The following is a 24322-nucleotide window of genomic DNA, read 5'->3' as shown; positions in this document are numbered from 1 at the left end:
TAATGATAGAACTGTATTATAAACCTAACTGATCAGACGTTATTGTAGGGCTATTCATAACGAACTTCAATGCGCAGAACATCATATGATATATTCTAATGCATCCTGCGGTATACGTGACTTCTTTTCAACACTGTGTGAGTAGTGTTTGTTCAAAGCAAATTAAATGATCAGTTGAAACTGGCTATTTTGCAGACAGCTTCCAATTTTTTTTACCCCACGGCAACCCCAGATCGGTAAGTGGCCTGCGTCCGCCAGCGAAATGAACATTATGGTGTTGATTTCACTGACGGACTGATCTAGATCATTATGGGCCAAATGTTCGCGACCTAAGGGCTACCTCGGGCAAAAATGGTAGCATTTACGATGGGCTAGGTGTCTATTAAACCTGTTTTTAGCTATGAATCCTCCTTCACGGGGTTTCGCGTTCTCTAAAAGGGAAAAATATGGCCGTGTGGAGGACAAGCTCGCGAGCAGATAACATCAGATCAACCTTAATGCGCTTTGATGCAAAGCACGCCTCACAAGTTAATTACATGCTAAAAAAAAAAAAAGGCCGGAAATCTAGTAACACCACCGGAAAAGATCAGAAGGTAAGCTTAGGTATTCTTATCCATACTTCAGTCTTGCATGGAGCCTATTGATAGTTAAACTATGAAAAAGGAGAACATCAAGAGCAGACAATGTAGATCTCCCATAATCCGACCTGCTAAGAGTGGCCGGCTTCCCGGAGCAGCCCATCACGTAGCATTTCTAGCTGCAGTGTCCATAGTTGAGATTTAACATAAACGGTACCCTATTACGATACAGTCGTTATCGTTCAATACAATGCGGAGTACAGATGCTACGTAATCGCGTCTGATCCTATTATCACAGTCATATCAAATACAGAATTTAGATATATACATATTTTCTACGTAACGAAATTACACCTTTGACCTGAATATGCCTTTCATAAGAAAATTTCGCTAACTGAAATAGGTAGTTATTAAACATGGTAGATAAATAGGTGGTAAGAGTGGCAGTGACGCATTCTAACACGAAGCATATTACAAGCTTGCATCTTGTTGTTATGCTAGAGAGATAAAGTATTTGTCTCACCAGATTTGATCCCATTTATTTCATATAATTCAGAGTCACGAGCAATTCCCGAGCGCATTTGTTATAGAATTACCCAGTCGGTATAGCTCACTCCCATGACGGTGCAGTAATAATGTGATTGCCTACTATATTAAGGGTCACATGGTAATCTGGGTTTGAAACCCGGCGCGAACAGATTTCGTGGAGCCGTCTTAAGCAATACTAAATAACGCGTTTATTGAATCCAAGCAGCCTAAAAAAGGTTGTAGGAGAATGAATTTTTATAGAACGAAATAATATAGAACGTTATTTAACTATGAAAATGAAAAGAAAAACTAAAATAAATAAGATTAAGGGATCCATAGGCAGTATTAGAATTTGTTACTCATTTAGCATTGGCGGAGCGACAAAATAATTGGATCTATTCTGGTGTGTAGCTAGTATTGCTATCTTGAACTGCTTATCGTAAACACTTTTCCATTCGACGATTCTAACGTGACAGCATATTGATAATCAAAGGTAATTAAAAACAAAAAGCACCCATAGGACAAAAAAATCTACTAAAAAATAGGGAATACGTAGCTAACTCACTTGGCGTATTCGTTGCTTACATGAAACGGATATGTCACGTTGCAAGCGACTGCCAAAGCCTGCCCTAGAGAACGCACGGCTTCTTCAGGCAAAGGCTTGACTGCTGCTGTTTGGGTGTCGTCAGCGAGAATGGGCCGAGTCGTGAAACGGGACCCATCCTCCCCTGGAGAACTCCTAATAATTTTTTTCTGCCCCTTATCACTTTTGGTTTCCGCTTCACCGTTTCTTTAGCTGCTGCTTGTCTAGCTGTTATCTGGCTCTAACGACGCTTACCACGTACGGAGCAATCACTTGTGGCTTTTCCACAAGGCCCAGAGGTGGTATCCGCACACCAGAAAGAAGTCGCTACGAGACTAGTTAACGACAATAGCTAGGATAACGATGCTTTGATAGTTCTACCCTTCTGACTCAACTTCCTGCAATCAATCAGAGAAAGAAATTGTAAAAGTGTGAAGTCAGATTGTCAACTACTGAAAAACATGTTCTATACGAAGTCGAGACGGGACTCGATGCCTTTCCTGTTTCTCTATTGCAGTGGAACGAAGATGATAAAGCAATCTTGTACTAACAAGCCTCACGAATAGGTCGGATATTCTCAAGCTTAAACTTGTTCTATCGAACATCTCACAATGACAAACGGGGCGACTACTAAAGCGTGATAAATAGAAGATGCTATGATGCTGTTTTTGTAGCCTCTTGTCCGCGAGTTCGCTGAACAATAGGATACTGATTGGTAAAAATGGCAAGCAAATGTATGGTAGCAAGCAATCTGTAAAAAGGTGGAAGTGTACTTGACATAGAGAATATTAGTTCTTTTTAAATTAGAGTTAAGCCTTAGCTAAGTGTATTTTGTTAGAATTGCAATTCCTATCCGGAGGACCGGACCTCGTCTGATTGTGCTTCGTCAGCCTTTGCTACCAGAATTGAGAGTAATATAAATGACTGTATTTAATAAAATAGTCCAAGTTGCCATACTTTCTAATGATAATCGGAAACATAAGAAGTTGCTCAAAATACTAGGTAGGTACATAATAATAGATATAAATACAGTGTGCTGTATCTCCTCTTTCAAAGGTCTTCATCATTATTCGTTATCATTAAGTCCGTAAAATTGGGGCTCAGCAAGCGGATGCCGTCCCACCTTGAGGTTCAAAGCAGCGGACTTCGTCTTCAATTCATGCAGCTGATACTTACTTTCCGCAGACTATTGGTAGCTTTGTCCACCCATGATATTTTTGGCAAACCTATTTCTCACGGAAATGCGCCGTACAATACGTTCGCATTGATAAAGTCGCATAAAGTAAGGCTCAATTACATCTGATGAAGCTCTGTTCTATTATTTGCGTTACTCTCTTACAACTATCCAGTTACACTAGCTCCGTTTCTGTGACTCAGTTAACCTATTACCTCACTGGCTTGCTGTAATTACTTCACTGACCTAACCTCCTATTACACTTACCCTGCTTCACGAGTTCCATTAATTTGTCGTAATGATCTGATTTGCTTTCAGTGGTATCATTCAAATGACCTTGTGCTGCAACATGGCTATTCCTCTATCGGTTGTTCCATCGAAACCGGCATTGCGTGTATCAAGGAAATAGCTGACTTTAACTCTACGACACAGTAGCACAAATGCACCATACACGGCGCCAAACTACGGCTCAAGCTTCACACAGCTTAATGTCTTCTCGTCATCCAGTTACTCTGCTTGTATATAAGTCTGCTAAACTGTTAAAGGTTTCGTAGCCCCAATATCTTGCTGTAACTTAATTTTCGTTCACTTGCTTCTTAATCTCCACGTCGACACAATAATCATTAGTTCTCAACGATTTAAAAAAAAAAAAAGGAAAAATCATAATTTTACATTTGAATCGCAAAAAAGTAGAATTTTTCGGCCGCGAGTTTAATTTAGATATTTTGTGCTTGGAAAAACAGACAGCTTTCAATATGAGCCTCTCAGAAGTTCTAAACCGTGCCAAGTGAACTGCCCAAAAAGGCCAGAGTAGTTTTACATAGCATTACGCTCGATGGGGAAGTACCTCGACAGCAAAAAGTGAGAATGTGACTGGAAGTACGTAAATATTTATCCAGAATGAAACTTTTAAGGCCCATAAAAGGAACCAGACCAGAACACAAACATTTCTTTATCAGCCTATTCTTCTTTTGTGATGAAGACAATGAAATGGTCTCGAGGGCTTCGCGCCCAGCGGCTACGTCATCCGGTAATTTAATTGGTAACCTTCCACACTCGGAGAAGACACCTCTTGACAATCATACGGGAAGAGAGACACCGAGTGTTAGTACTATAATATAGATAAAAAGAAAATACTGGTAGGTGAAATACAATACAATCTGATAGCTACGATGATGATACATATACAAACAATACATAGCCATGCAATTAAAATTTCGTTCGCTAGAACAACTCGACAGTAAATAACCATCTTTAGTAAAAAAAAAAAAAAGAAATACTTTAACATCGAAAAAATAGGCGATCTATACGATTACTTTTCTATTATTTTTTTTTAATTATTTGCATTTCAAGCATCTACTTACAAATCTCCTCGTTTCTTTCAAACAAATTTCGTTTTTGCGTTTATGCTGTAATTGCAGTGACTTGTGATTTACCGCGTATTCAGATGATTTTGCCCATCAAAAAAAAGTGCACAGCAATGCCTTAACTTAACCCAGCATCATTGCAGGGAGACTTTGCCTCAAAGATCGTCGAACACAGACCAAAGTCACGTTCGTGGCCTGCCTCCGTCCTTCGCAGCTCGTCCCTGTTAGGCCGCTATTCGTCTGCCGGTTGTTATTTTCGTTGTCGGCTACATTGGCGTTATCGCTGAGACCCCTTCCCCCCGTCCCGACGTACCCCTGCGTCTACTGATATTAAGCAGGAATTCGGTGCCGATCCACTCTTTATGGCTCTTCCCGTCCGTTCTTTCCAAGGCGACCCGCTATCCACGCGTCTCAGTCAGGACTCCATCTCTTTTGAAAAACGTTTTAGCCCTAAGGATACACGTGCACTGCCGTACATTCTGTAAGTCCCTTATATGAAGAACGCGAACCTCAGCGTTGTCCGTTTGATGGAACGAATGAAGTACAACATGCAATGCCAACATGCAGATGCCAGTCAATGTGCACAAGCATCACTAGCCAATCTGCAGCTGTAGTGTACCTAACCGAGTATAAATATACCTAGGCTATAGCCAAATGGCGCAGAGCAAGGAATTAGGTGACTGGTGGAGGTGGCTCGGGAAAGACTACAACTCAGTAAACTGCTTTGGCCTTTCTCAGTAACACGCAAGTCTGTCTAGTCTACTTATCTAATTTACGACGCGCATTTTCGCTGACAACACATATCTTCACAAGTCTTCAATGAAGCCCTGTTGGAAATACTCCTGCGCACCAAGAAGCATATACGAACAACGCAAATATTCAGATGGTTCGTCGATAATCTGCATCTCTTGATGCTATAAAAATGAGATTGACCTAACCTTTGCTCGCGGATAACATATCATGTCTAACTTTATATAAATAGTAAGCTAGATATATAAGTAGAGACTTAACATCCTGCAGGCCAAATCAAGTTGTTCATGGCTGTGTATAAAGCGGAGAGATAAGCCCAAGGGTGAGAAATCGCAGGTTCTAATACGTACGCATTTTGCCGCGTTTTCTGGGCGGCTGTATTGAGCAATGTCCCTCTTGATATTCCTGCTGCTGCGGTTGCCTTTGCCACCTTCCTTAGGCCTGCTGTTTATCGTTTCGCTGGCAATCGTTCGCTTTCGGACAAGTTGCCTGCTTGAGACGGTTAAGTTCTTTCATGCAGACGACAGCTTTATGCTTTAAGCCCAAAGATTCACCCATTCTACTTTAGCAATAGTTAGTAGGCCGGCTAACTTTGAGTAGTGAGTCCTTGGCAAGGTCGTTTTAGAAAGTTTCACATGGAATTTTCGAGAGATTATAGGGTACCTTTGTCTTACATTGTTTACTAGTGGCCAGGAATCAGCGTAAGTCAAGCCAAACCCCCAATCTCTGCTAGCGAGTATCACGTCAACGATAGACTGTCGTCATGCTGATCCTGTTATGCAATTCTGTCTCCGGTGGAATCAGAAATGATTACTATTATTCTCGTTACTTTGAGTGAGGTCATCGATTTTCATTTAGAGCGAGATGCAGCCCTTCTGTGACGCCAGCGTCTTTCATTTGCGCGCCTCGGAACAATCCTGTAGCGGCTCGCAAGTAGCCTTCCTTATTTTACTCATATTTCCCAAGTTACCGGGCGTCACACCGCTATGGCAGAGCGGAGCCCTATATAGATACTTGTACCTTTCAAAAATTTTGCACAGCACTCAGTAGTGATACTGTCGATAAAAGATTGATATAGGGAGGCAGTTTCTCGAAATGGCTGCTGGCTTTTCAAGACCCGACGGTACGTACTTTTTTTTATGAGATCAAGTGGTTGAAAGGAACGAAGCGCTTGAATCCAGAGTTGTAGCATGTGGTCGTAGTACCAGCACTATTGAGACTTCAAGTCATTTTACTTACCGTATTACTAAATACGATAGCGTAAGACCAATGCGTTGTCGACGCTTATTGTTTACTGGAATTATAAGTAACTCTTGCGCAAGTGACGACACGGCGATTCGTTGACCTTTTTTTTTCGAAGGAGATGAATAGCTTCTAAGCATCTCTGCCGATACAGATCTACCAAATAATATAGATCAATATATATATTACCGAAAAATGTATATTTAGCCATTTGCTGCGGCAATGGCGCTTGGCCTTTTGTCAGCGGCTTTTGAGTTTGAGCTGGTTTTGCGCTCCGTCGTTAGTTACGTTAACAATAGCAGAGCATATAGGTACCTGTTATCCTCCGAATTGGCCTGTTTTTCTGTTCTATTATTGTTTCCCTCGAAACGCTCCAACCCATGAACAGTTTGTTATTCTCGCCAGTACACGCGAGCTCCATCCGCAGCTGCATTTGCATCGCTTGGGACAATGCTCTACCGTCTGCTGCTACCAGACCTTTTTCTAGTAGGCACGTACTCAAAGAATACGTTTTGTTTTTTAATAGCGGACAGATTCTATGCGACTAGAGACTAGTGTGAGGGCACCCTATTACTGCTGTCAACTGTCGAATAATCCAGTACGATGTATTTTCTATATTGAACGATTTAAGCTCGTTCAAATAGCGGTGTCACTTCCACGTTTTAATGGAAAGAAGTTGAAATATTGGAAAGTTGAAAGGGACGAGCGCGGACCAGAGATGAAAAGGGTTCCGTTCGCTCCCAACTAGGTAGATTCGGTCGGCGTAAACGGTCCGCTAAGGCCTGACATCTTCCTAAGCCTAGTAGCGTAATGTTTTCAGTAATGGCGGTCAGCCAATGATGACGGAAGGGAAGAGGTAGCACCCATTCTCATTGAGTGACCGTAGACAGACACTGGAGTGGATAAATTACAGAGTACTGAAGGGTCACACGTCTCATACAAAGGACCTTATAAATTGAACATTGGCAAAAACTGACCCGTTATCAAATTATGTACAAATGAATTACAATAATAAGCTTTGCTATACTGCGCTACGTGCGTCAGCATGACGCTCTCTGCATAGATCGTCAAAATAGAAAAATCATAGGGATGTCCAACAACCTTAGAACGGAATGTTAACACGGTTATTTAGTCAGATAGCAATGTGCCGCCCCGGTGGATTCCGAGCACCCATTTTTTTGCACGAAGTTTGGCACAGATTAATCCAAATGACTTCCGGCGCTTTTAATCAACTCGTAGTGGCATCTGATGCTTCTAGAACTTTGTAATCAGGACCTTTACTCGCGTAAACTCGTAGTAGGTCCGACAGCGTCGTGAAGAATGCGATATGTCCAATGTTTTAGACAAGCCTGATGAATTGGACAGCATCTGTACTGACCTACATCTACAAATTTTAATTTACGGTGCAAACAACAAAAGCAATAACAGTAATTACGGAGAAAACCCAGCGCATAATAGTATGCTATCAAGCAAGCTCGACGAAATCAGTTTCAGATATGGTTGTTTCTTACACTTCCTTGGCGTATCTATGATAGCACGCTCGTTGAATTTACCTCAGCTACCCAATACACTACTATTTAGGCGATAGTGATGATAACAAAATATACTGAAACGATGGGCGGACCGTGTGGCATGTTAGTCAGTTTGTACAGGGGTCGACAAGAGAGAGACACACGATTATGTACATATATATATATATATATATATATATATATATATATTGCATTGTGAGAAATGCCGTAGGAAGTACTAATCAGCGGCTAAATAAACATAATAGATCACCGCTACCGTGATTTAGACAGGAACATCTGCACGTATTTTTTAAACGATATAAAAGAAAGACCTTTTTCATGCTCGAACGACGTTGTTGATTGGCAAATACAATCAGCGTAGCAAAAGCAAAAGAAGCACCATTAGTTCATTCGGCCTCTTCTTTAGCTATTTTTTTTTTTTATCACTTGGTCAATGGTCAGCAGTTGTCTGCCAGATTCTTTGCTGTGCCAGGCAGAGTTTCGTGCATTTGCTTTTGTACCTTGTCACGATTTTTGCATTATAAAAATATATGTTTATGCCCACTCTCGATTTACTTGTTGCCAGTCCATTATTGCTTGTCTAGTAATTACTAAGGGTCTATAGAGAATTTATTGCTTGGAAAGCTGTCAATCAGGCTGAAATACGATCTTAACGAAAGACCTTACCCAGGTTTTTGTTTGTCTTGCAGATCATTGCGATAGTTGGCACACTGGAGTAGCGGGACAGCATAAAATAGCCATCATGTGTTTTTGTGTCTGTTTTTATCAGTAGTTCACCTTCTTGTCTGAATATTATCTTGAGCAAGTAGCATCAATGGGTGGCTGTAATGGGTTTGAGCATCCTCAACTTGTGATAAGATACGTAACCACGCAAGACGTTTCTAACGATCCAAATGTGCGAAATAAAAGTTTGTTTTAATTTCTTGCCATTCTCACATTGTTGCACTTGTCAGCATTTGGCTTTTTCAATAAGCGATTGCGATTCAAACAGCACATATTCAGCTTTTTCAGGTAGCCCTCTCAGCTGATCGTAAGATATGCCTGTGGTGGTGTGATAGCAGCTGCATTAACCTGAGTTGAAGACGCCTCTTATATCAGTATCTTTCAGTTAATGTGCTAGTCCCTCTATCCACCTGGAGGTGCTCTCTCATGCCCATACCTGAAGGCCATAGACCGGCGTCTTTGCCTCCGAATTCTCCGGATTGCTCGGCACTTTCCCAGATTTGTTCGCTGTCTATTTGACCACCCCACCCCACCCCACCCCCCACCCCTCCCCATTGTGCGTCTTATATCCGCCAACAGCAGTAAGCAAGCCCCTTACAAAGAAAGATCGGCCTTCTCCAGCATGGCATATGATAGTCGCCCACCGGCAAATATATCTAACAAGCAGCCGGGCGGGTTGCGGTCAAACCAGCGGTGAACCAGCTAATGGACCTCTGTGTTTTGGAACTAACCTACTTATCTACGAGGCAAAAATTGGTAATCAGAACGGTTAGTGGCTGTTGCGTGCGGCCAGGGGCAAAGATAGGCCCCTAAAAGAAGAAAACAAAGGAACAGACAGAGATCCAACGCGAGAAAAGAAAACAGCGATGCAGACAACTTTTACATTTGTACAAGAGGACACCTCGCCGCTAACGGTCCTGTTTAGCTTACCAGCGACCATAGCTTTTTTCCTGTCATTTATCTACAAACGAATTAGGAAAATCTTCCAACGCGGCTTGAATGAAGTGACTTGGTTAGCATATAAAGGCGCCTGGGCTGTGGGCATGTTGGGAGGATTGAATTGCAATTTCTGCCCTGAAACGAGAAACCCAACTGGATATATTGAGTAAATTGAGGAGAGCGTCTAGGGGCCTTCGAATTTGTATCGAATTGAGCCGGTCGACAGACTACAGTTAACAACCAAAATCTATCAAACCCCGTGGAAGCTAAGCAAACAGCGTTTTGCTTTTGTTATGAGAAGAAGGGATTTCATCTCGAAGACTGTGTAACTGAGGAATAAGGCTGTCGGCGGTTATAGAGAAAGAGGTGGCTTAGGCTAATTCGACTTGATAATCGAGCTATCCTCGCTTTCAAATCTTACGACTAGTATCGAGAGAGAATACTTGCTCTGGGTGTATCCATTTGCCCCTACACATGTGGATAGACACGATAAGGACCCAGTCATTTGAATGGATCCGCTAACTTTTTTTATGTGGGCGCGTTGTTATTTAAAATGTTTACAGCTCAGTACGAGATTTCTTTACTTAACAGTATCTCTTATATAAGCTTTCCAGATTGATGCTTGTGCTAACTTCATTGCTCTTGATTTATCTGTCTGTTTAGCTCAAAATACTAGTTCATCCTAGGCATTCATCACGGTACACTAAGAGAAAAGTATCACTTTATGGCGACTGCTGGTTCTGCACTCCGAAGCAGCTGAACAGGGGTGCGACCTTATGATAACAGTATTGTGAACAAATTCAGAGATTGTATTTTTGATGCTGGTATGATCATCCTTAGCCATCGTCCGATTTAGGGTAGAACATTTCTGTAATCAGCATAAATAAGATCCACCCGAAAGTTTTGCTAGAAGCTGAGCTACGCGGTTTAGAGATAGACCGGTTAGCAACAGCGACCCTGACAGCAGTCGATTGGGTAGAAAAGCTGGGAAGTTGAGGTTGATGTTCGTCACCGTTTCAAGCTATTCAAAATATGGAAATCAGCCAAACTAAAGAATCTGCAAGCTAGACAGACGCTAGGAACAGCAGGACGCCGCTAACCAGGTTTTATGGCAGGCACACTACCAACGGACAAGTCAATGCCGTTGTTGCAGTGGCAACGGTCGCTAGCAGTACAGTCGCGAACATACGATTTTGCATAATGTAAAAACTTAATATTTGAACCTGTTTTATACTTTCGCTGTGTACATAACTATATTAAACATATAGTTCAAACCATACTTATAAAAGTTTGTACCATATAGCTTCCGATATTAAGCCGATGTTCGAGAAGTAACTGTTCGATCTAAAACTTACTGTTTGGATGGGGCACAAACAGTAGCATACGCTGTTTGCGATGCATAGCCATAATATATCTTCCTTAAATAAATAATAAATAAATAAATGCCAACTATTAGCATCAGTGTGAAAATTTTCAACTCGACGCACATACTTTGAAACCTACTACGTTATTCTAGTCGGTAAACGTATTCATTCTGCACCTTTTTTACAGAGTTTCTGACGAACATTCTGCCGCTGCACAGGCCACTTTACGCCGCTATTAGCCATAGGCACCTATATAATCCGTTGCACGTCAATACGTTGAATTGAGTGAACAGAATTGAGGTGTCCTGCTACAAGATATTTTCAAGAAATACGCAACTGCAAGAGGTATTGAGTATAAATAAAGTGGGGGGGGGGGGGGGGATTTTGGGTATCGTTCTACTATAACCCAAGATCAAGACGATAGATACAAAAGTAGCAAATCATTTTTATAAGGGTTCTCTTCCCATGGACCTGGTTTGAGCTTTAATCCAAAACTCACACGAGGACTTGAATGCATCTATTGAAATCTACGATAATGTACTATCGATATCCGTCGAACTTTTAACCGGATATTTATGTTATATTGTGCGCTGTCAATTTTTCACAGGTTACCAACGCGTGTCAATGTCATGCACTGGCAGGGCCCTGAAAAGTTAAAGCCATACAATAACTTTATGAAGCACTTATACACAATGTCTAAACCAAGACGTTTCGTTTATAGGATTCTTACTTGTTACGAATTGGCCCTATACAAACAACTTTGCTAAAAAATTGAGTACCATCAAGTAAATTTGCGACAGCGTTATTAGTCAGCGAAGAAACAAACATGCCCCTTAGATACCCGTTAAGGGCGTATTTTCCTCACGATGAGAAGAGTTGACATACACTCACTGCTTGACACGGCATTGTTTTTTTTTGCATAGATCAGCGACGATACCCTTTTGAAGTCAGTCAGATATTGTTTATAATACGTCGTTCCTGCTCGAGTGATCGATTTTTACATTTGTAAAGTTCTAACGAAACAGTTCCCTAAAAGTGTTATTTAATTTAGCCGTCAATTTCAGCCAAGTTTGATAAATTCAAAATTTGCGGCTCAAACTCGTTAGCAAGACGTACCGTAAACTTACGGTTAGTTTTCGTTTATCTACCGTAAGCATGCGTGCTAGAAAAGAAGGGAGCAATACGGGATTTCATCTTGCGAGTATTTAGTACATGCAATCAAAGAAAGATTTAAACAAACGAATACCACGCTCGTGCACCAGTAAAACGCAGCTCTCGTGTCCATAAACCAATTGTCCCCTTGTACTTCTGGCTCAACGAATGGAGCCTTAAACAAGGATGGTTAGCAAATCTTTGTCCGAGGCCAAAAGTTGATGCTGGAGTAACTAAGGTCACTGCCATATTCTTGCAAAGCTTTTTCGCTGCACCACACGGTCTTTCTGGACTCATTTCAATGCAATTAAGAACGTTTTACTTTGGTACGTAAATGCTTGATCCGATTTAAATCATAGTATCCGCTCGTCGTATACGGGGAAAATAACTGTTAGACTTAATAGTTTTAATTCCTAAGACCCGTAATATCTATTGGGTATAAAAGTAACACTTTGAGAATCATTGTCTCGTAACGAAATACATGATCGTGTTGACAAGCGATAGCTTTAAAGTGTCTATTTAGCACAATAGGCTACTGCTCCTAAACCAAACACGTGACTAGTCATCCATAAATCATTCCGTATAAGCATATAGTGAAATTTGGAGTCGCTTTGTAAAGAACATTTTATAAAAAAAAAAAAAACTACATAATATATTAACTCATCCATTCAATTTAAAAATAAATAAGCGCTTAAATGTGAATGTTTTTAATGGGCATTCATCGCTTAACAAAGGTTATTCATTTAGGATAGAAGCCCTCATTGTGCCCTTCCATTCGTAGTCGGACCTGAAACTGAATACAAATCATCTCTTACTAGGTAGTGAAGATAAGACAAGCTGGATAACAGTGTGGGTGTAGAAGTTGCTATAATTCTATAGAAACGTTCTGATAAACGCTACACTGGTTTCGGTAGCGGTTAGGTGCGGTTTTCAGGTTCGTAGTCATAGATTTGATACTATTATTAGCTTTCGATACGAAGCGGTCATGCCAATACCGGGGGTAACAAAAATCTAGTTAGTCGATCCCCTTCAGAATAGTAAATCTTGCCCCGTAGAACGATTCATCCATAAATTGACAGTCGGTGAACCTCGAGTGCAAGCTTCTGGACATTAGCCGGACGCCGATTTATCAGATGACGGAATCTATTGATTTACATATCATTCGTCTGAGCATATAATCAAAATGAATTATATCCATAGTAGGAAAGCTGCAAGTATTTTTTCTAGCACTAGTACAAATAGGCGACACGTAATTGGAACAATGGCACTCCAAAAAAATGGCTAATTTATGCATCGAATGTTATATGATAAACAGTTAGGTTTTGAATGGTTTTCATACCTGCGAACACGCCTCAGAGTCGCGCAATGAGTGCCCTGCTTCGACCGGCTCAGCCAAGGTATACCTAGAATTTCAGGAAGTGACTTGGAATTTCGTCCACATATCGACATATTAATTGCCGGGTGCGTCCCTGTTCCTACAACGTTTGGCAATATTAATGAATGCATAGCCATTTAGTCCCGAACCAACATCTCAACCTGAATAGCCACATAAAGTGTTCACGTAAAAAAAAACATAAATGATGTTCATTTTATATGCTTTAATTTTTTAGCAACGAACTCACAGAAGCTTCACAAAATGCTCTTGTTCCATTGTGTACATCGCTCGTTCATCCGTATCTGCCACCAATATCCTCTGGATCGTTACCCGTTTTTCGGTTACGCAAATCTGAAAAGTTCCCTAGTAGGATTTAGTTAAAGAGTTCCTGCACGTCTGGGTCCTCCTCATCGTGGCACAGGAGGTGGCCTGGACAAGTCAAGATTATTCTCACTATCCCCGCCTAGAGCTACTCTTCCCGCCCGTTGCCGTCATTTATTGTCGCTTCATACGTCTCCTCACCTTGACCCTCAGTTATGGCACAGGAAATAGCTCAGGGTTTAAGAAGTAGAGGAGATACTAAGAGGTGCTGTTTCGTCATCCGACCGTTACTATGCTTGATCGCCTCGTTATCATCACCTCTACCCCCCTCCCCCTTTTAGCCTCTTTTGCTATCTATGTCCTTCAATATAATCCAATATCTTCAGCCAATCGATGCCCGATAGATACTGATAGATCAATAGGACGGCATTGCATACAGTCGCACTGGCAGGAGAAGAAGAGGCAACAGTAATAGGAAGGGTGTATGAAAGAATAAGAGTACGCGGCCTTTTTTCGCTCTTTCTCCTTGGCCTCGCCCCTGTTCCATGGCCTGGTCCTTTGTTCTCGACGACTCATATCACACTTAGCTGTCTATCTGTTATACGGCATAGAAACGAAGCTCAAAAAGCAAACAAGAAGACTTAATCCGCTTTTGAACTGCTTTTTTGCTACAGTACATTACATTAGAAAGCATAGCTATAAACAATGTAGATTTGGAAACATTGGCATAGCTAAGCTGACGACGATGGAGGTCGTTGGTAATATAAAATTGTCAACCATAATGACGTTTGCTGTCGCAGTTTCCGCTTCATAATAACTGCGCTTTATGTACAAATACAATCGGAAAAAGAAATTCTGATCAGTGTGGATAGACTAGTTCCGGTGTCGTCCACCTACTCTAGACAAATGTCTGCACAAACAACAAGTCTAGATGTCCATCTAGGCACCTGTAATATCGACATAAATGGACCATTTTCTTCACGGACTTCACCTGAAGTCTTTCGCTGCTACATAGCCATACCAAGTGAAGATATTTTGTTTGTATTTATTCCATCCAAAGCGAGGGTGTAAATCGCGATCACCACGCTTATTGGAAGCAGTTGGGGAGTTGCTAGTTCAGTGAGTGCAGGTGCATTTCATTAATATTAATAACCGTTTTCAAAGAGGGTTCACCGTCTGTGCCTATGCACTACTCAGGCAGACTAAAAAATTTAGTCCGGAGACGACGATCGGTCGAGGCATGTTTCTTTGCTATCAATGTAACGTATTCGCATAGCTTCTTCCGTTCCTATGGCACAACGGACTCTCAAAATAGAAATGTTATCTAACTAAAATTGCAAACGAATTTGGTCATATCGTTCTATTTCACGTGTTTCTAAATGGGTATTTCGTATCGTTCCGTCCTGCATCCGTGGAGCTGTGTGTTCATGTGAAACTCTCATATGTAAGTGTCTGAACGTCTCAGCTAATCAGCACTGAATCAGTACGGACACCGAAACGGCCGTGACAACAAAGAACGCCTAACCTTACGATTTATTTGACCTTACAGTGTGTTTACAACATCAAATAGGAACGTCATCCTACGTTGTTTGGCTTTGCCGCCGAAGCCAATTCAATTATGCGTCTTAGATCGCTTGCAGGGTTCTAGAACCTCTGTGAAAGTGAGAATCTAAGTTATGAGGCCTTGCCTAAATGTTGCATTACAAGAGCCAAATCTAAATTTATCTTCGTTACATCCTTGGCAGCGCCATTCAAAACAAACGAATAGGGTCTACGTAAAGCCCCGCCTGATATTCGATAATAAAGTTACGATACTACGTCGTAGAGGCGATCGAGTAGTTACGATAAGTCGTTCATTGCGCTCACTGGGAACCAGTTAGTCAATCATTTGGTGCTACCTATAGCTAGTTGTTTTGGGTAATCCGAGATGGAACTATTTCTCATATCCATAGGTCCTGCCTACGAGGATTGACCACAGGCTTCATTTCAGCTTAGACTAACAGTAGGCAGCTTTCTGCTGATCGTTATTCTGGTTGATATAGCCACGTTTTTTCTCACTCAGCGCGGCCGAGTCAGGTTCTGAATTATGACGTTATGAATGTTATCCTCACCGTGTCGTAAAAGCGTCCACATAATCAAGCAGCTTACAGACGGTTCATACTTATCTCGTCATATGCGTCTGCAAAGAAAAACTTGACATCTCGCAGTTGCCGCAGATGAAGCTACTGCTACTATTGTAGGAACAGCTGCAGTCGCGATAGCACGGGATGACAAGATGACATGACCACGTTACTCTGAGGAAGCTCCAGTGGTCATGTGTTCATTTGTTCACAAGCAGCACACCCGGTCGGTTGATTTATGTACGACACCACCGACCACTATTACCACCATTATTTTCAGCCGTTTTCCGATAACATTGGCGCTCGTTAACTTGGCTAGCTTCGTTTCGTTCTGAGTTAGTTCGTTTACTGAGGTGACATTCTCATTTTTTCCCTGCGACAATATCGGAAGATAGCCTCAGAACCATTCCGTTCTTGGGCGATCTTGTTCTCGACAATACCCGCCTGTACTGCAACTACGTCGTTAACAACGGCCGCTCTACCGCTGGTTGGCTGTTGTCCGCCGGTTCACTACGTTTGAGCCCTTACGGCATCATTCGTGTATTTTCTAAGCTCAACATCGTACGTTTATACAATTGCAATACGTATATACGCATCTGGCACATAGCATTGTGCACAGATCACGCCTACCTCTATGCGCGAACGAAACGAGTACGTCAAATATATTGTAAATGATCAAAACAACAATCGCACGCATATAATGACACGTAGTCTATGATCTTTAATCGTGCATTCCTACGCTATTCACGCCAGTATGTGGCACTTCTATAAAGGCATAAAGTTAGGGTAGCACAGCAGTGGACGCCTTTGTTCGTACATTGAACTAGCCAGCCGATGTTTCAGGGGCTCCCCACTAGCTCAAGTGTCGAAAAAGGCTTTTAGATGCTTATGCTGCAGTATTGTATGTTTCTGTAAAAGGTTTCGGAAGACGTTGATAACAGCCATAGATTACGTACAAACAAAAATATTATAGTAGAGTACGTGTTTGCTCGGTACAAACTAGTTAATCATCCTCGGATTCGGCTACGATGTATGAAAAATTTTCCCATAGTGAATATTTTATCAACATATGAAGCGGAAGTTGTAAACAAAACGGAAATTAAAACCAGAAAGTTGACGTCGTGATAGCATTAGTCCCTGAGGCCCTGAGATATTTTTGTTACACAGATCAGCTGCAATAGCCGAGTAATAATTAATAACTTTGCTTCCCCGATGACCTTCTCGTTACCGTGTGACAAAATAGCACTTAGCAATACGATATCTACTCGGTATGGTAATAATTATTTCTAGTTTGCACCAGTAGTTTCCTCTCCTTGCTTTCACCCCCCCCCCCCGTCTCCCTTTCTCCTTCAACCCGCCCCTCTGATGATGTTTGGCCCCCATCCTTTGTCTGTAAGCAATACGTAATACCGTTCGTAGCTACAGATGAGTTTTTAGGCAGACAGCAGTGACAGAACCGAGCATATTTCACTTTACAGCTAGGATAGTATACAGTTACACATATATACAAGCGTATATTATATAGCAGATATATATTGTGCGTTGCTTAGGGCCAAGGCAATATATCAACGGCCTCCAAGGCGCTACGGATAAAGTATTGGAACGTTTGTTATGCTGTAATATATCGTATTTTTGCAAATATATTTGTGGCTAGGTAGTATTGCTCGTCATCAATATAGCATGAGCCACCGCCACGCCCCCGGCTTGTCTTGCATAAACAAGAACCCTCGCAGATGCACACCTGCACACACACACACACACACATAAATATTGCGTAATTATAGCATTCATAGCGTTCTCGTTGAGGTGAAAGGCGTCAAATATTGCCATCCCTGATCATTATAGTTTCTCGATTGGTCCGACAGCTCAATAGAAGGCATGAACGCATCGATAATCTTCACGATTTTCGTAATTGATGGGTACGCAGTGAAACCAAGACATCACGCAGACAACGATCACTTACTAAAACAATGGATTAACCGGCGCCGAACTACGAATGGACTATATGCCGGAATCGTCGGCGGAGCTGCATAAAAGACTTAGCCGTTTTTTGCTGACAAAAATTAGCGAGACGGCCAGCTGCCTCTTCCCACGTGCAACATCCTGCTAAACATAGCCAGTATATACCCCAGTCTTACCTCTGGATAGTAGCGTTTGGGTTTAGATACGGCGTGTCCAGAACCCGGTTAACCAATAATTTGATCACGGAATTCCAGTGTATTACTAAACAAAGACGTATGCTAGGTTATCCGTCAACCCACGTCCACCACCCGAAATAGAGAAAACGTTTTTAGCAGCGATAGACATTTTATGGCATACGCTTGAGTGTATAAACAGCAAAAATTACCTCGGCATTTAACCTGTTTTCAGAGATATTTACGGCGTTACAGCGTTCATTATGGAAGATTAAAGGGTTCTGAGTAACGATTTTACCCTAGAGATTATTAGCAGGGATATGTTTCCGGAAACAGCATATAAAATTCTCACAGGAGGTAGCCTCCGTTGATTCTGAGGCTAATACCCTTGATGAACTAAATTCGTTGTCTTTTGTGTTGAGCTGGAATGTCATATTCATTCTTGTTTTAGAGATCTAACCACATTTACTAGCTAGCAAATTGTAAAGACTAAGAGTAGTTCTTTGACGGAAGCGTACGTACTTGTAGGCTACAAAGGTCACTGTATCTTGCCTAAGTTTTTCCACTATTGTTGTCGTTGTTCATAAAGCTCTGAGATACGAATCCCTATAGCAAGTACATGGCATTGTCATCAGGTGCTTTTATATGGATTCGTTGGCACCGCCTTGTGAAGGCGCAGGCTAGTATGTAGAACCTAAATGTGATAATACAAATAGAAGGCGTAAAGCGGCTCGTGAGGAAAATGATCAGTCTAAGTTTTCTTTATTGGCTTGCAGAAAATGCACTGATGTTGCACAAAGCTAAGAATTAACTTCCCGATGACCGATACGAGAGCTTGTGCCATATCGAAAGGTAACGTAAGTTGTACTGCCTTGAAAGAATTTTGTTTTGGCCTTATCATCAGGTGTCCTATTTATATTAATTTTTGTCAGTTCATAGGACGAATAGAAATTGGTGAGGGCCATAGTATGCTATATATGTAGCAGACATCCTTGCACCTGCAAATATTACGCACAGCCATCCATGAATCAGCCAATCACGTAGCACATATAACATTCATATATTGGGTCGGCCCACCGCGTAGATGCTCATAAATGCAGTTTATAGTGCCTCAGAAGACACGGAATAATAGTTTACCCGAGTAAAACTAGTATTACACGCCCGCTTCCTATCTAACTGCTGCTGCTTTCTCCTGCGTTGTCCGCGATTCATTATATCCTATTGCTACGAAAGCAGAGACTCTGCTGCTATTCATCCGATTTGACCCGAGATGGAGTTTTGTCTCTTCAAACACTCATCTCGGCAGCAACAACGACGAGAGTTTATAAGCGGCAACTGTGTATTTTGTGATCACACGTGTACGAAATAGATTAGGTCAACAGATAATTCTCTAGTCTCGCATCAGAGATCACCTAGCGCCGAAAGAAGTCGCGACCTGTTTGCCGCGTTCTGCCGCTGAAGAACTTGTGGGTTGGAAAGCGAGCAGCCCAGTATTGGCAAATAGAGAAAAAGAGCGCAACAACTGCTGTGTAACTAGCTCCCATATGGACACCAATGCTACCAGGTTAGACTGTTCTAGATTTTATAGACTGTTTTCTCGAACACTTTCCGCTATTGGCCTCAAGTACCTAATTTCTCGACCTACCAAACCAGAACGCGTCTACTGTAGTTGAAGACGAATGTATCGTACAATCCAATGTGTGCTTTTGTTTTGGTCTGACTCTTCAGTAGTTGATCAGTATTTTGCATAGCAAATTACTGTAATCTGGGTTCAAAGACGACTACTTATGTAGTTTTAGTTGCTTTCAATCTGGCCGTGCCGCTTTTCACGTTCTCGGAGCGAACCCGTCTCTCCGGCGAGGTACATTCGTAGGTCGTATGGCACCGTAACGCGCGCAGAAGAGACGAGGAATGCTAAGTTGGTATACGATCTGCGTGCACCGATAGCAATGGAAGTAACGCACAACTCTTCGACAGAGCTCCGCCCAAGTAAACTTTTCTGGCGTGTAAATTCCCCAACGGCAACACAATACAACTAGGCTAGCTTTTCATTTTATCCTAAGTGTTATACATTACAATTGAGGACTCAAATGGGTCGAATACTCTCCGCCACCGTATGACTGTACGAGAACAATTTTAGTCTGACTATGACTGTGGCCACAATGAGGGTCGACCAAAGTGTCATATATATATATATATATATATACATGGTTAACAAACGCTTCACAAAGAAGTCCACAAACCTATGACCGTCAAAAGGTATTAATAAGGACTGAGATAGTGAACTTGTAACTTTGACCGAGAATACTTTTCATTGTTTTGAAATTGTTGATGCGATACTTTTATTAATCCGTCAATCTCTTGTCGGAGTCAATCAATGTCGAACGTTGCAACCTTTATTGAAATAATCCTGGGATTATATATTGCAATGTCCGTTTCACTGTCTAGGAGCTATGACTTTTTTCCACATGGAAATAGGGTATTTTATCTTTGCTTATATGGCTAGAGGCATAACTCAAAGTTACTAATACGATATCTAACTATTTACGAAATCAGTGCGGTTTCTGCAAGATATCCGCTTAAATATGGCCGCGATCCGATCCCTGAACGAAGGTGCCATCCCGTTGTTAAAGCAAATGCTATTTCTTTCCTAGAGTAAAATTCAAATATTTCATTTTTGCTCCTATTATTAATAGGTCTGTGGTTGAAAATTTGTGCGGTGCTTCTTTGTTTTTGCACTCCGAAGCAAGTTACTTCACACCATCCATTACCGTGACATCCTACCTGAAAAAGCTGTTAATAGTTGTGCTTGTATAATTACGATAACAGTCATTCTGATGTGTAGATAACAGTAAATTAGCTATAGTGGCTATATAATATATATATATATATATAGACAAAAAAGACAGTGGAACGAACATAGGAGTATATATATATATGTATAACTGATGACATACAACAAGACAGGGCCGATAATTCCACCGCTGAAGAGCCGCCGTCTTTACAAGCTTATGGAATGGGGTTTTTAGCATTACTTTTGTATACGTCATAGTTTCGCCTCGTTAACTGTACTTAGTTAGAAAGACGTATGTTAACGTGGGTACGATTGTGCGATGTTGATACAGGAGTTATTTATCGAGCTAGGGGCAAAGGGGCTACCATTTTAGGCAAGCAGAAAGGAAAACAGAACCGGATTGCTTTATCTTGCTATAGACATAAGCAAATAAGTTACAACTTCGTCAAGGTCACTTATTCTATTATAGGGGGACACTAGTCGTTCGTACAGGCGTATTTTAGTTGTATGTGTAAGGAAAACACTTATGAATGCGAATTCTATGGAGATGGAGGAATAGCATTAAAACACACGTGAACGAAAAGGTTAGCTTCTGATATTATTAGATCGTTACGGGCCATTCAAATCGGTATATTTAGAATAATAAGGAACTTAGATTACAGCTTTATAAAAGTTAAACTTTGAAGGCGTTTTTTCTCTCATTTTAGATTAAACCCATAAGATAGGGAAATGTAAGAATCATACTCTATCAGCAAAGAGCTCGTAGCTTTAATGATTGTTTGATGGGGTTCATTTACAAATTGTCATTGAGCAGACTTGTTTCTGACGACAAAACCTTTCGGACTGCTCTATTTTTGGGGACATTAACGCCATTTTAACTTTGGGAGTAACGTTTGCTTTTTCTTCCTATATATTCTAAAATAAACAATTGCAGGGTTCGTTCTCTAACGTGTATTTCAGGCGGGGTTAATATTTAAGTTAGATACGATAAAAAATTTTGCCCAAAATATGCAGATCCCTGCAGGAAACGCCACGGTTCCAAACCGCAAACGTTTATTTCATTTCGAGCTATCATCTCTACGTATAGTCGGCTAGATAAAGCAAATGGTGTTTTGTATCATTGGTAAAAATCGCCACCTGTACTTGTATAGAACTTGGATATGACAAAACAATAAATAATTCACGAAATCGTTACCGAGATGGTTCGAGAAGCGCTATATATATATATATATATATATATATATATATATATACAATATCGCGATTAAATCACTATCACATTGCGGAAAAGCTTGTATCGATGACAAAAAAACGTGTATTATTTTGTCGTCATATTTTTAGCTTAACAACAACCTAGATATGAAGTACACGTTAAGGTGTTCATCGTATGATATGAACATATGTTTATAGAGCATACATTTCCTCTGTCTTCGTTCGTTTTTCCCTTCTTCCTCATGTACCCCCATTTTGAGTTCTGAAGGTAATTGTCATCTATCGTACAGCACCCTAGACAGACCCAGCTGTGATAAAATTTCATATATTTGCGCGTCTTTGTTCTGCTGTTAATTTTTGCTTTTAGTTCTTCGTCCGTTTCTTTGGCACTTGTACTCTCTATTTTACATCTGGATTTAATGAGATTTATACATATGGTCGCGAAACTCCTGTATACCGTAAGCTAATCCAAGAATAAACTCAACCATGCACCCTTCCCGTTCTCACAAATGATTTGGTACCAATCCATAAGCGTCTCTTCATATGGACACTTCACTAAAGACACATTAGCACAATGCGGAGTAGAAGAAGCGGAGTCCTTTCTTCGCTTTGCCTACAGAGATTCAGACGGACAAACATATGAGCCTATATATATATATATACCCCTATATATTTGCTTACCTATTTTGTATATGTTTGTATACAAAGATTAGGTATTTTTCCGCGTGTTCCGTTTAGAAATTATGACTATTTGCCTCGTGTAAATGAAATAAAAGTTAAACGGCGAAACAATTTGAGCGCGGTCTTTGGACTTACGCGTTGATATTAGCATAGGCTCCGTATATTTTGTGATGGCTTAAAGCCGCGTTTGCTAACTCTAAATGCTACCATTCTAAACGAAACACGTAAGATTTAATTTTATAATACTCACGGTTGTACTATTGAGGTCAAACGATTCCCATTACAGTGTGTATTGTCGAATGGCAAACGTAAGCCTGTCTTATACGATCAACAGCGATTTTTTTTAGGACCACCTGTTTTTGCCCCCTTCTCTTTCTACCTCTATGTACATTTAATAGGACGCGTAACAGGCATGTTCGCCCGTGTAAGCGCTGCAGATTATGGAAAAAAGGTCTCGTGTTGGGAACGCTGTTTTTATAAGGTACCCTATTACAATTCACAGTATGGTAATACTAAGCATCATAGTAAAGCTATTATCGAATATTCTTTTCGTGTAAATAGTGGCCACTACTTTATCTTTTCAACTTTGTCTTACTATATACGACACATTACATAATATGTGAGAACCAGTTGTTGTCTATCGCGATGAACAGAAAGCACAACAAGGAGGAGTGCCGGTACATCAGCCATCATCATGCCGCAGACGCTCGGTTTTTTACTTTCGCTTGTTTTGAACTATTTAGTGCGTCATACCTCGTTTCGTGAATGATAGCTCTGTTTATTGCCATAACGTATGAGTTGATTGTCTTAGAACCTCTCAATACTCCGATGTGCATAAATGCCATGCACTTTCTGTCAATACCTTCGCCAATGGCAAAAACTAAGGTCGTGATGCATCAAAGAACCTGCTGATATTCAATAGGTTGCCAGTTTTTACCAGCAGTAGATAGCTAGGGCTTTCTCTTCTTCACGAGCGCTCATCTTCGTCTTTATTACCTTTTCCTGTTGCGCCTTTGCCGCTTTGCCACGGCAGCGTTTTTGGCCGTACTTACCACTGGTCCTGATGTGTTCGCCTGTAGGCCTACTTTCTCGAACGGGCTTGCGAAATGTTCTGAACGCTTTCTCTTCTTTTTCTGGGCCAATATACGCTAGTGTCTTTCTGCTAACCCTTTGCCACAGCTACTGGCGTCACGACCGTACCACCGCCATTCGGCGTGGGTGCCAGGAGAAGGCAGGTCTGCACTTCGTCAGCGTGAATATTCTTACAATAATAATAAATATTGTATAAACGTGTTTCTCACTATCGCTGGCCGGCCAATGCGGTGGCTGGCTCAGTAGCGGTAGACTGTCAGCCAGCCCCAAAGGCAATACTCGATACTGCCGCCCTTGTCAATGGTGGGAAACACGATGCTAATAATAATAATGATGATGATGATGATAACGTTTATGTTGCTGCACACAGTGACGATGTGACGATGAAGGGCCGGCCGTATACTGTGAACTGAGGTAAAAATATAACGACGGAAGGATCACTCATTCACACGTCGGTCAGATTTTAGCGACTGCTCACATACGCTCTTGTGTTGTCTGAGTTCATTTCCGATCTGTGTCACGCCGTCAGCTGTGGCAAGTCTTATTCCCTTAAGCTGGCGTCTTCTCTCCGTTTTCTCTCAAACTCTGTTCTCGAACGGAGTAGGCGTATGCGTTCGGTTATTTCATTCGCTGTATATTATCTCTCGCGTAGTCAACTAC

At 41.3% G+C, this 24322-nt stretch overlaps 1 protein-coding gene across 2 annotated transcripts in view; it reads right to left on the bottom strand.

Annotated features, from left to right (window-relative positions):
- LOC111263185 (diuretic hormone receptor) overlaps positions 1-24322 on the bottom strand; it is a 134484-nt gene that overhangs the window by 45415 nt on the left and 64747 nt on the right. Inside the window, exon 2 of one of the 2 annotated variants that reach the window (XM_022838073.2) lies at positions 1672-2087. The exons of the other annotated variant lie outside the window; for it this stretch is intronic. The gene's annotated coding sequence lies outside the window, so the exon portion shown is untranslated. The remainder of the gene's footprint in view (positions 1-1671; positions 2088-24322) is intronic. 2 annotated transcript variants of the gene reach the window in all.

Source organism: Varroa jacobsoni, unplaced genomic scaffold (genome assembly GCF_002532875.2).
Source record: "Varroa jacobsoni isolate VJ856 unplaced genomic scaffold, vjacob_1.0 scaffold_742, whole genome shotgun sequence".
NCBI classification, from domain to species: Eukaryota; Metazoa; Arthropoda; class Arachnida; order Mesostigmata; family Varroidae; genus Varroa; species Varroa jacobsoni.
The sequence above is the reverse complement of the archived record's forward strand: the minus strand, read 5'-3'. Positions and strand labels throughout refer to the sequence as shown.